Genomic DNA, 14,444 nt, shown 5'->3' with positions numbered 1-14,444 from the left:
ACCAAACCTCACTCTAAAGGTCATACTTATCTTGTTATGGAAGTCACATCCCTATACAGATCAGTCGTCACGGTATATACTGTATAGAAACACGGAACAAGAACAACGTATTTACGAAGCTCTGACTCGTGCTGGAAGCTATTTAACATAAAAAAAAATCTTCTTAATCTTAAACCAGCTACCCGTATAGGACAGGAGACTAGCGCTGTACCTCCAATAAACATTACGTAACGTAAAATAATTGGTCGCGGAGACGTTGTTTTTTACGATAGTCATGATAACGGAACATCTCATTACCACGTTTAGTGTCAGTGAGGTACATGAAGTAGACAGGACAAAAACTTATAGGAGCAAGAAAGTTGACATTTAAGTGTACTGGTGAGAATATTCCCTGGAGGAATTAACAAGGTGGCAGCAGCAGCCTCACAGGGACAACCAACGTGACGTAGACAAAGGGTTGGAGAGCTCGAGGAAAACGGGCCACGTGGAGGGAGGACTGAGTCATGACGGAGAGAGGGAGTGACAGGCGAGGTTGTGGTGTTCGGGGCTCCAGGAATTGGTGGGGGGGAGTGTGATAGTATGAGGGCTTGTGGTGGGGGAGTGTGGTGGTGGTGGTGGGGCCTCCAGGGTCGATGTGCCCGTAATGGTCGCACATGTGGTTCCTCAACGGAAAACTGTGCGACGCGGCTAATGGTAACGTTTATGGTTTAATTTGAGTGGTCGCTCATCTCAATAATTCCCGGTTGTAATACCTGAAGGAGCACACTTTTTGTCACCGACCGAGTGGCAGTAATTATACCAGGAAAAAAAAATTATACCAAGGAGTTTTTACAGTTGCACCGGCTTTGTATGTGACGCTGACCATTGTTGTGGTGATAAAAGGCCGTCCACCACCAGGATCAGGGCGGCGCGGCGTGGCTGGAGTAACACTTGAAGCAACAGTATCGTCAAGGTGTGGTTGGTCGTTACTTGATTTACAGCTTCATTCGCCGCATTACCCCGAGGCGAGTGTGTACTACCCGGCCCTATACTGCCCTGCCCACCACTACCCGGCCCTATACTGCCCTGCCCACCACTACCCGGCCCTATACTGCCCTGCCCACCACTACCCGGCCTATACTGCCTGCCCACCACTACCCGGCTCTGCCCTGCCCACCACCCCCGGCTCTATACTGCCCTGCCCCACCACCCACTACCCGGCCCTATGCCCTGCCCACCCACTACCCGGCCCCTGCCCCTGCCCACCACTACCCCGGCCCTATACTGCCCTGCCCACTACCCAACCACCTGCCCCTGGCCTTATACCCTGCCCACCACTACCCGCCCTGCCCCCTGCCCACCACTACCCGGCCCTATACTGCCCTGCCCACCACTACCCGGCCCTATACTGCCCTGCCCACCACTACCCCGGCCTATACTGCCCACCACTACCCGGCTCCTACTGCCCTGCCCACAACTACCCGGCCCTATGCTGCCCTGCCCACCACTACCCGGCCTTATACTGCCCTGCCCACCACTGCCACTCTGCCCTGCCACCACTACCCGGCCCTATGCTGCCCTGCCCACCCTACCCGGCCCTATGCCCCTGCCCACCACTACCCGGCCCTATGCTGCCACCCCACAGCTACCCGGGCCCTATACTGCCTTGCCCACCACACTACCCGGCTCTATACTGCCCTGCCCACCACTACCCGGCCCTATACTGCCCTGCCCACCACTACCCGGCCCTATACTGCCCTGCCCACAACTACCCGGCCCTATACTGCCTTGCCCACCATTCCCTCTTGTTCCTCAGAGCCCACGTCCTGTTAAAGTGCTTATTGAGAAACACTAAGTATATTTAAGTTAAGATACCGATACTATTACGTTTCCCATGAGGTAATTCGGTCAAACACGTGATGTAAGACGTTAGTGAAGTTTGCCTGTGAGGACATTTGAATATGAAACTTTGCACAGGTAGTTAGGGTGGTTAATCTTTAGGTGAAACAAGCTGGGGTGGAGATTTTTCAGGTAATCCCATTAGATTAAAACGACGACAATGATGATTTATAACACGACAAATATGGCTTTAACCTCACATGCACCTGTCTGTCTCACACTCCTCACGACTGTGTGTGTGTGTGATAAAGAAGGTAGCGAGTTGTGAGTGAAGACCTGCTGCAACGGAAGTGTAAGTGTGGGGAGAGGAACATGATAAGCCACACACATTGCAGCACGACACACTCACGGTTAAGACGGTTGATAATCTCGTACGTTTTGTGTGTGTGAAGGACAATAGAAGGGCAGAGGGAGGGAGACTGTTACTACTGGTTGACTTAACAATGTAGGGGTGAAGGTGAAATGTCAAGGTTGTCGATGACCGCCAGGGAACAGGACTGATTCACTGTCATCACATTATTTACTTTGTCATTGTTTTTATTTGTGGTCAATGACTCTTTTTTAACTTTAATGTTGTGTCTTTATCAAGAGAATGTTAGCTGTTGAATAATATTTCAACAGTTAAACGAGTTAGAATTATTATATCATAAACAAACACGCGAGTGGGGTTTTTTAACACTTCCCTGGAGGATATGTCCATGTGAACGAGTGTACCAAGAGCCAGGAGTTATGAGCTGAAGTGGAGAGGAGGAGGAGGTGGTAGAGGCTTGGAGAGTCACCTAGTGTAGTGTACTGAGTGTTGGCGGCTCTTACTAACACACACACACACACACACACCGTCCAGCACCCACAACTTCTCCTCCTAAGAATCGTATTACTGTGTGCCGTATCTGTCGCTGTTATGTGTACACCAATTTGTTTTCCAATAAGAAATCATATATATTTTTTGCGATAATGCCAGTTAATTTGACACCAACCGAGCTTAATATATAATAACACCCTGTTTAATAATAATAATAATATAATTAAATTTAATTTATAATCTTAGTAACATTGGGAACTATTTTAATTAGTGTTAATACTCGTTTATGAGGGAGTGAGTCGGACGGATTTATAAGTCAGGTGGATGTTGTCACGCCTTGACAGTTGGTGGTTAGGTGGATGACAGCTGCCAGCTTGTGACTATGTTGCTGTAGTTTTTATTGTTATATTGTTGTTTTGATGGTATTGTTTTATTATTTTCTTATATTATTATTATTATTATTATTATTTTTCTCATTATTGTTGTTGTTTTTGTTATTGTATTATAATTGTTATTATTACTTATTTCCTGATTTATTGTAAGGGTAAGGCAGGAAGGTCTAAAATCAGATAAATAAGTACAGAAAATCCGGGAAAGCTGAGAGCCTTCCTCAAGTTGTTCATTAAGGAGGTTTATTTTAGTAGAGTTTTATATCTTGGTTTTAAAGGTTTGAACCAAACCTAACCTTATACTTGACCTAACCTGATACTTGACCTAACCTGATACTTGACCTAACCTAACCTCTGACCTGACTTAACGTGCAACCTAACTTAACTTAACCTAGCCTATTACCTGACCTGACTTGCCACTGAATCTAACCTAACCTGCCGCTCCAACTGAACGCATTTAAGGGACATAATAATTGTTTTCAAGACAATATAAACTAATCAAACTACACTAATCCTAACGACCCTTTGTCAGTTTTAGTTACATTAGGTTTGGTTGGTCCTCCGCCTGCTGCCTTGACGGTCGGTTGTAGTCCTGTGATGTAAATAAATAACTCCGCCATCTGACGGCTGAAGAACACACTCATTACCGCGTGAAAAACCACAGTTGAGGATATAACACTCAGTACAACAGTCAGTCAGGGCAAAGACTGTTGGAATTATTGTTAGAAATATGAAGTGGACGAGTCGGTGTGCGTCGTGTAATAGTATTAGTAGTGGTTGTAGTAGCCGTAGTAGTAATAATAATGAGTGAATCTGTTCCAACAGTTTCGTTCATCGTCTTTACATAGTTGTTGGTAATATAAGCCCAATATTTCCCCTTTACAGCTGTAGGTTGGTAAATAACATAAGTTCTACTGAAGGTTGTGGGAGGTGAGTGTTGTGATACCTGTACAGAAAGTAAAATTTCCAGAGCAGCATCCCCGGTGCACGGCGCCCTCAGGTTATACTCTGCGTCTGGCCGTCAGGGTGACCTTGAGATACACCAGCAGACAGGACACCACTACCACCACTACTACTACTACCACCAGCAGGAAGATCACCAGCAGCAGGCAGAACACCATCACCACAATCACTAGTACTACTACTATTCAGGCAGGACACTATCACCACCACTACTACTACTACCACCACCACCAGCAGGCAGAACACCATCACCACAATCACTAGTACTACTACTATTCAGGCAGGACACTATCACCACCACTACTACTACTACCACCACCACCAGCAGGAAGTCCACCACCACCACCAGCAGAACACCATTACCACTATCACTACTACTATTCAGGCAGGACACAATCACACCACCACCACTACTACCACCACCAGCAGGCAGAACACCATCATCACTATCACCACTACTACTACTAGCTGCACACAGACCACGACCACAAGATCTTCTACACACCGGTGACTCATACTGCTCCACAAGACACACAGTTACTGCTGTGGTGATACAACACGGGATGTTAGCTTAGCGTCTACCACTGTTCTCGCTATTGTTCTGTCTCGCCTATCTACTGTTCTTATCACCGCCCTTGTTATTATTACAGCTGTTATCAATCACTCTTGTTATTATCACCGCTGTTGTTATTATTACCGCTGTTATTATCACCGCTGTTATCACTGCTGTTATATCACCGCTGTTGTTACCGGTTCCTCGTAGTAGGCAGCTACCAAACAGGGAGGTACTACCGCCTGGGAAGATATTGAAGCATAATGTACTATATAATGGTAGACCCATGCCATATGGGACCAAGTCCAGTTGTTGATCTGACTTTCTGCCTCATTTATACACACAATTGCAGGGTCTCAATTGTTTCTACTATATATATATATATATATATATATATATATATATATATATATATATATTGATGATGTTCACGAGATTACTGTTGGGAGGCCGGCTGCTGGTGTATACTAATATGTTTATATATGAACCATCGTGCAGATACACCCAACTTACTCAACCAAACAGGCATTAAATTGCTGCTAAAACAAAGATCAAAGGAAAGTAGGTCAATACTGCGTGGGGGGTGGGGGTTGGTATTTCACTTGGTAATTATCCACCGTAATGTTAACCTTATGAGGAAAAATTATAACTTGTGTGGAGATCATGACTATATCTCTCTTCGCAAATTATCATGGAGTAAAGTAGATGATAATTTTAAACATTCATCTTTATTGTCGTAGATGCAGTTTGGGTACTTCGACCATAACTATCAGAACACTTACTACTACTACTACTAATAATAATAATAAAAATTAACGGTTTATTGAAAGAGCTTGCCAGCCAGAAGGCTGAAAATACAAGTGTCTACTATAGTAAGTGTCGACGTCATCTACATGTTCCTGAGAGCCATAAAGACCAGCAGGTGGAAGTGTCAGCGAGGCCTCCAGGTGAAGTGAGAGTACCTGAATGGTTTCACCGTCAGTCATAAATTTTTGTGGATATTTGATGATGTCTTTAAGGCTGACTGCTCCTGTACTGCTGGTGGTAACAAGTGATGGGATAGGCAGAGATTGACATTGTGGAGTGTTGAAATCGCTATAGTTTTATTCTTATGTGTATCGAAACAAATTGTCATACCAGGTAACTGCTCCTTTGGGTCCAAAATGTATCTATTGGAAGAGTCCGATGAATTTCAAAATGAACACTACAACCTGTTGTCTCGGTAGGGTTGTCAAAATCCTTCGGCCGTTCTGTTATATTGTCTCACACAGAATCGTAATAAAGGTACTTTTTGGAGCGAGTGTACAGTCACTCATAAAAGAAACGGGCCCCCTGGGTGAGCGGTCTTGTAACCGGAAGCAGTTACTTCAGTTCTGGTGACAGTGTACCTAACGTAGGGGTGTGGGCGGCTGTGTAGTGGGGTGGCGAGGGGTGTAGAGGGGTGGCGAGGGCTGTAGAGGGGTGGCGAGGGCTGTGTAGTGGGGTGGCGAGGGCTGTGGAGGGGTGGCGAGGGCGAAGAGAGGAGTGGCGAGGCTGTAGAGGGGTGGCGGGATCGTATTGAGAGGACATGAGCCAGTGGTGGGCTTAAAGGTTTGGAGGCCAGACAGACGGCCGCCGAGATGAAAGTATAAGACGCAGCAACACAAACTAACCCAGCAACTGCCCAAAATAGAAATCCTGCGTGAATATGCATGGTGGTGTTCCAATCTATGGCAGGTGATCGACGCCTTCCCGGAAAGAACCAACCAGACGCTGCCCACCGCTCGTTTAGCTAAGGACAAGGACGTCTCTCTCTCCCATTATAACTTGTGTAAACTTGTGTAATAAAGTATATTGCCAGAAGGATACATTAGAGATATAGATACGCCTCAGACTTATTTTATCGGATATAAAGTAAGTTTTTTATCGTTGTTGTTTTCCGTATGAGGCAACTTGTGGTCATGACGTCACTTTTCGGCTTATTATTGTCTTTGAAAGTTTAAGTAAATAATTTTGGTTAGTTTAATTTTCCGAAAGTTTTTAACCTTTAGTGGAAGATATTGAGTGAATTGGAAATATTACGTTTTTTCTTCTTCTATTTTTCATCGTCTTTTTCTTCGCATCTGACAAAGAAAAAGTACTGATGAATTATTGGTTTAGTCACCCCTCAATAATGATCTAAGTCAGGTGTTAAAAAAAATCCTTAATTCTATTTCTTTATATAACTTAATCTTGCTCAACACTGCCTCGTTAGACATGCCAAACAAAGATACTCGTTTGATTTTGAATAATATACCGTAGACTGGAGCCGAAGTGTAGGTATATATGCTGGTGGTGATGTGGTGGAGGTGGTTGAGTGTAGGGCTGGTGGTGATGTGGTAGAGTGTAGTGGTAGGGTGGTGGTGATGGATTGTGGTGGAAGAAGTAGAGTGTAGGGGTGGTGATGAGGAGGTGGTGGTGGTGGTGGTGGTGATAAACATTGCGAAGAAAGAGGAAGAAGCGGGAGAAAGTAGTCAGTGAGGCGGCAGAGGTTGTCAGTTATCGTAGCTTAGGCCGTGATATCCCCCTCTGATAAGCAGCTTAGGTCCTGGGGTTAACTGCCGGAGCTGTGATCACTCTCTTCGACTCTACCGGGAGGTACAGGTGGTTCACGGGGCGGAGGGTTGAGTACAGCTGGTTCACGGAGAGGAGGTTTGAATACAGCTGGTTCTAGGGGCGGAGGGTTGAGTACAGTTGGTTCACGAGGCGGAGGGCTGAGTACAGGTGGGTGCCAGATGGATCACACACACAGGTATTCATAACAGGTGGGTAATAGGGCTTAAAGTGGCATAGAGTACACACACACACACACACACACACACACACACCGGCCTAAACATACATAACAATATTTATATTAATTGTACATTTATATCGTGCTCGAGGGGTTAAGTCACCATACCTTAGGTCACTTGGTGTTGTAATAGATGTGAGAGAGAGATCTCTCTCTCACTACTGACCCACTGATAGCTAGTCCCTGAAACCGGAGGGGGAAATGAAAACCAAAACGTGACCTTAACCAAAGACTTCTCACGATCCAAGTAGGTCATCCTCCCTGACCTTACCTCACCCTTCCTGGCACCAGTCAGCACCAGCTATAACCATGGCTAATACTTTCTACTTTAAGGCTCCGTCCGTCTTGACCTGGCTAACGCAATCCCCATGACGCTCACTCCCCCCTCCATCTCCCATTCACCCCCTCCTCCTCTCACACCCCCCTCCCCTCCAAACACCTCCACCACCCACCCCCTGCAGCACAAAGAAAATGGGAACTCAAATGTTAACTTTCATCTGTATTACAGCCCACAGCCACCCACACATCACCAGCTACCACATCACCAGCTCCCACATCATCAGCCCCCACACATCAAGAGCTCCCCACACATCACCAGCTCCTGCACATCACCAGCTCCCCACACATCATCAGCTCCCCACACATCATCAGCTCCCCACACATCACCAGCTCCCCACGCATCACCAGCTCCCCACACATCACCAGCTCCCCGCACATCACCAGCTACCCACACATCACCAGCTACCCACACATCACCAGCTCCCCACGCATCACCAGCTAATGTCAGGGTGTGTGGTCAGTATACACAACAGGGACGATAGATCATTAGTTGGTGAAACCTTTCCAATATTTCAGTTAATAATAACACAGCAAAGTCACACATATACTGTCTGTGTGTCTGTCTGTCTGTGTGTCTGTCTGTGTGTGTCTGTCTGTTTCTGTCTCCTACATACTTGAAGCATCTTGTAGCACGTTATTGAGGATTACAGCAGGTTAATAGTATCGTGCTAGATTTTTATCATTAATACATGAACTTTGTGTTTGAGGTGTTGTTATTGTCACTGTTATTTTGTTGTTGCTCTTGTTATTGTCACTGTTGTTGTTATTGTTTTTGTCACTGTTGTTGTTGTTATTATTCCATGTGTATATGCTGTTAATATTGATTTTTTTTATGATAATGTAATGATCATAAAGTTTACTATTTATATCATTCGTATTTGTTATTGTGGTTTAAAACACTGCAAGATGGTAAGTGTGTTTTAGTCCTCCATCTTGCGTCGTCATCAGTGTTAAAGTGGTGAACAGCTCTCGTGGTTAAGACGATATAGAGGGTGGCGGTGGAGGAAGGGGTAGTGGTGGTGGAAGGAGGGATGGTGGTAAGGAGGAGGAAGGGCTGGTGGTGGAGGAAAGGGTGGTGATGGAGGAGAGAAGACTGGAGGACTGGGTGGTGATGGAGGAGAGAAGACTGGAGGACTGGGTGTTGGTGGGAGGGAGGTAGTGTGGTGTGTAGGATGTGGTGGGTGTTGGTGGCTGACGAGGTGGTGTAATTTTCCTGTTAGTAAGGGAGAGGCCAGCACGTGTGGTAGCCTGGGTCCCTACCACATGTCTCCCACCCCACCCCACCTCTCTCTCTGTTTCTGTGTCCCCCCTCCCTTGTCCTCTACCCATTGTCCCCCACCCCGTGTCCCAACCCCTTGTTCCCCACACCTTGTCCCCCCACCCGTGTCCCCCCCCGTGTCCCCACCCTGTGTCCCCACCCACCCCGATAGTGGTTGTGATGGTGGTAGTGGTTGTGATGTGGTGAGTGGTTGTGATGGTGATGGTGGTTATGGTGATGTGGTGGGTGTGGTGATGGTGTGTGGTGGTGGTAGTGGTTGTGATGGTGGTAGTGGTTGTGATGGTGGTAGTGGTTGTGGTGGTTGTAGGTGTGGTGATGGTGGTGATGGGCGATGGTGGTTGTAGGTGAAGGTGGTTGTGGTGATGGTGGGTGTGGTGATGGTGGGTGTGGTGATGGTGTGGTAGTGGTTGTGATGGTGGTAGTGGTGGTGATGGTGGGTGTGGTGATGGTGTGGTAGTGGTTATGATGGTGGTAGTGGTTGTGATGGTGGTAGGTGTGGTGATGGTGGTAGGTGTGGTGGTAGGTGTGGTGATGGTGGTTGTAGGTGATGGTGGTTGTGGTGATGGTAGTGGTGGGTGTGGTGATGGTGCAACATTCCTCTGTGTGTAATGTGACGTTATTTCCTTTGGGTTAAGTCGTTGAGTCTGACCCTGTGTGTGTGTGTGTGTGTTGTGTGTGTGTGTTAATTAACCAGCCAAATTAAGTCACACTAAATAATCTGAGTCATGGTGTATATAATGAGATGACTATTTACGGGTTTGTTTATGAGAGGTGTAGTATAGTCCAGCACTTTCAGCTTGTGTCCTGGTCTCTCTCTCTCTCTCTCTCTCTCTCTCTCATTACCGTGATCCTCAGTGAATCAGTCGTGTTAGAGCGAAGAGGTATGGATTAATTTGTCCGAGTTACCGTGAAACCTGTACTGGGTGCGTCAGACGGCTCTCTCAACTCCTGCGTATTTCCCGACACCCCACCGACCTCCCCACCCACGACCTCCCACCCACCACGACCTCCCACCCCACCACGACCACCCACCCCACCACGACCTACCCCACCGACCTCCCCACGACCTCCTACCCCACCACGACCTCCCACCCCCACCACGACCTCCCACCCCACCACGACCTCCTCACGACACACAGGCCTAACTCCTCACTAACGCAGCTAACCCGTTCCTGGTGACTTTTATTTTTAGCCCTCTCACTTTTGTTTTAATTGAAGGTCTTTTTGTTATTTTGTTTAAACACTCTTTCATTGTGTTGTGACCAGAATCTTGTATACTTGTTCGCCAGTTATTGGGAATTTTACCCGTTGATGTTTACACCTGGCAGTTTAACAGGTGATTATTGTATTTATCACTATTTTATCAGTTTAGCGTTTGTATCCAGATTATCCCTCACTTCTGTATAATATAGTAATAATTCTTGTCTTACTGGTTTTCTTCATTTTAGTAACATCAAAAGCACTATACGTAACTTTATTACTATTATCAATTACTGTCACATTTTCTGATCATGGCGAAGAGAATAGTTATACGCTAATACAAGGTAAGAGTTACGTGTGCTTCTTGTAAGGTGTGTCGGTGATAACAAGGTAAACAATTAACACACAGGTACAGTTACGGTGATCTTATATTATGATACTTAGATAACAGGTCGTCCTAGATATTGGGAGAGAAGATAACTCGCTCCAAAAACGGTCTTCACGATTCTGTGCGAGATAATATGACACAATGGACGAAGGATTTTGACAACCCTACCGAGACAACAGGAGTCGCGGCGTTCATTTTGAAATTCATCGTCCCCCTCTGTAAAGATACTTTTTTTGGAGCGTGTGTATACAACCAGGAACTTAATACACTCAATGTGGTATAAACAAACACAAACTACAACTGGATGGTGCGGCCCTGGAGTGGCATGGTGGTGAGGGTGTGTACACAGTGGGCCGTACACTCTTCTCCCACGTCTCTTCCGTGATACATGTATACTCTTCCTGGTGCTCATGTGTACAGTGCTCTTTCATGTGTACTATTACAGTATTATATTACATTTAAAGTTACTCACTCCAAAAAAATCTTTACGGAGGGGTCCAATGAATTTCAAAATGAACACCGCCATTCCTGTTGACTCGGTGGGGCTGTCAAAATCCTTCGTCCATTGTGTCATATTGTGTCTCGCAGAATCGTGAAGATAGTCTTTGGGCGAGTTACCCCCCTCCTCCCCTCCTCCCTCCCCTCATCCCCCCTCATCCCCCCTCATCCCCCATCCCCCTCATCCCCCCCCTCATCCCCCCCTCATCCCCCCCTCATCCCCCTCATCCCCCCCTCATCCCCCTCATCCCACACACACACACCTGAGGACGATCTTGTACAGTACACCTGGAGTCTTATGGTTGCAGGTTAAATAGGCCCAGTCCTTTATCTGTAACCCAACCGAGACCAGACTCAGGATGTGGGTTAATAGACTCGTCGCTCAGGTGTGGTTAATAGACTCGTCGCTCAGGGTGTGGGTTAATAGACTGACGCTCAGGGTGTGGGTTAATAGACTCGACGCTCAGGGTGTGGGTTAATAGACTCGACGCTCAGGGTGTGGGTTAATAGACTCGACGCTCAGGGTGTGGGTTAATAGACTCGACGCTCAGGGTGTGTGGATATTAGTGTTATATTTTTTGCTCCACAGTAAAACTTTTAAAGGAACTCAAGACCAACTCCCTGACTCCCATCCCTACCCCTTCTTTCCTCTACCTCCCTCTCAACCCACCAATCCCCCCTCTCCTCTCCTTCCATCCTCCTCTTCTTCCTTCCCATCCTCCTCTCCTTCCTTCCCATCCTCTCTTCCTTCCCATCCTCCCCTTCTCCTTTCTTCTCCCCCTGCGGAATTACGTTAAAATTGCGTAATTAGGAAACGTGGGAAGAGAAGGGAGGGGAAGGAACAACTACAGCGTGGTAAGATATGAGAGAGATGTTGAGTGGGGTGTTTGCATGAGAGGGGTGTAGAGTGGGGAGGTTTGGGGATGAGAGGGGTGTTTAGTAAAGGTGTGGGGATAAGAGGGTGCAATAGAGTGGTTGAAAGGTGTGTATAATGAAGAAGTGTGTGGGGATGAGAGGGTAGTGGGTGAGAGGGATGTATAGTGGGTGAGAGTGTGGGTTAAGAGGGTGTAGTGTGGTGTATGAGGAGAGTGTAGAGTGGGAGTAATTTAAAGTGACAGAGGAATAGAATGGCTGAGAGGAGTGTAGAGTGGGAATATGTGTGGGAATGAGAGGTATGTTGAGTGGGTTTTTCTTAAGGATAATGAGGTAAGGTGCATTAGTTGTTCTGCCGTAGATGATATAAGACGACTTTACAGCTAGATATGAATGGGCGGAACAGTGAAGGGAGGAAACTGGGCCTTATGACTCGTGAGGATAAGGAAGGTTTTGGCGGTGTAGTGAGAGGCGTCTGGCTCTATCTCCCCACCAGGTGTTGACACAGACTTTCCATCCCACCAATTACGCCATTTTTAAGACCCTACCCAACCTACTCCTGCAAACCTGTAGTGCCCCTTTGTTCGTGGGCGTTCCTATTCCCGCCTTGTTGAATGTCTTGTAGTGAGTCTGCCTGCTTGTATTGTGTGTGTGTGTGTGTGTGTGTGTGGTGAAACATTCTACAGACTTTTAATATATAGTGACTCAGACCCTCCATCCGGTCAGTGACGCAATATTTAAGACCTTTGTCGTAGTCTTTGTTCTTGGGCGTCACTGTCCGCTCCCTGTCTACCACCATTGTTGTGTCTACCTGTTGTGGTTAGTGGTGGGTCCGTATGGGTGACCGACTGGCCTCTTGTTAGTAGTACCTGTTATTTAGGGCTGTTCAGGTATTGTTGGCGTCTCTTGTTGGTGTTGTTAAGAGTACGTCTGCTGCTTGGAGGTGGTTGGGTGACCTGAAGACCGAGTTACTCATCCTTAGAATAAACACACACACACACACACACTACCTACTACTACTACTACTTTGCTGTCACTCGGAATCGAGTATGACGATCATCCAGTTATGATTCAATGATATGAGTTATTAAGGATGTCATCTAGGTTGGTGAGTTTTAAGGTGACTAAAGAGACTGATACGGGACCGGCAGGGTCGATGACAGATGTTGCACCTGTGGATGGCTCCATCTAGTGCGGGAGGGGCGGCGGCAGCGTCTTAACGGCGCTGGCGCTTGTCTGCCTCGGTTTCCAGTTGGGCTAATTCGAAAGTACTGACACCTCGTGTGGTGATCCTCCAAGCTTTACGGCGTAGAGTGATCTTCTCCCAGGTGAGGGGGTCGATTTGGCACTTTTTCAGGTTTGTCTTAAGACTATCCTTATACCTTTTCAGTTGCCCGCCAGCGTTACGTTTACTATTCGTTAGGTAACTGTAAAGTAGCTGCTTTAGCAGTCTACTGTCGTCCATGCGGGTAACACACACACACTACCGCGTCTCCCTCAACATTATAGGAACGACGTAATTAAGCGAGGTGGGCCCGACCCGACACAGGTGATCAGTAAACAAGGTGATAGTGATTATAAGATGCTGGTATTTCACCTGTGGGCGATATGACAGTTAGGTGACCTCCTCTCTGTCATGTAATAGAGTTAGTTACCGACGTCAAGACACGATGGGCTGTTGCCTTGTTATACGAGGGGATATAGGCCATGTGAAAATGGTCGAGCTGAGATATTGTCTTATGGGGAATAATCTGGTGTTTTGTATCGATGTGGTTTTGTGGGATGGGAAATTACTCGTTGGGATTTTCTCAATTGAGAAATTATTTTCTGGTGGGGTTTTGGTTTGTCCAGTGGAAATTTATGTGGTGGCATTTCTATAAAGAAGTTATCCATTGAGATTTTCGTCTCTGGGGCTTAGTCGTATGGGAAATTATCTGGTGGTATTTTACGCAGTGTTTGGTGTTTGGGGAAATTGTGGTGGGGTTTTTATCCATTGGGAAATTTTGTGGTGGCTGGTGACATAATGTAATAGTGATTTTCTTTCCCAATGTAAACTTTTGGTAGTGATGGAGGTGTTGGTGGTGAGGGTTGAGGACACACACCGCCCCTCTGACCCACTACATCCGTGCCCTCCAGATACCACGACTCGCATAGGAACCTCGTGAAACTTGGCGAGGTGCTGACACGGCTTTCTCCTGGCGGGTTATATTACCGTCTCTGTCTCCACTACACTGCACATTATCTTAGAGTATTGTTACCATCATCGCTAGACGTTTACCTGTGTGGTTGATTGTGGCTGACCTGTGAGGGTGACACTGTGGGAGATGTTTCAGTGTTGTATCGTTCTGGCTTAAGCACATTGGCGCTTCAGGTTATATTTCCGTGTTTATTGTTTGACGGTTTGTTTTGTTTATATTTTATTCTTACATTTTGATCTTGTTTTATTATTGTTTTGATCACATATTTATTC

The 14,444-nt window shown here is 46.5% G+C and overlaps 1 protein-coding gene across 1 annotated transcript in view; it reads left to right on the top strand.

Annotated features, from left to right (window-relative positions):
- LOC121859190 overlaps positions 1–14,444 on the top strand; it is a 92,936-nt gene that overhangs the window by 54,738 nt on the left and 23,754 nt on the right. The window lies entirely within an intron of this gene.

This window comes from Homarus americanus, unplaced genomic scaffold (genome assembly GCF_018991925.1).
Source record: "Homarus americanus isolate GMGI-L3 unplaced genomic scaffold, GMGI_Hamer_2.0 scaffold50924, whole genome shotgun sequence".
Lineage (NCBI taxonomy): Eukaryota > Metazoa > Arthropoda > Malacostraca > Decapoda > Nephropidae > Homarus > Homarus americanus.
The sequence above is the reverse complement of the archived record's forward strand: the minus strand, read 5'-3'. Positions and strand labels throughout refer to the sequence as shown.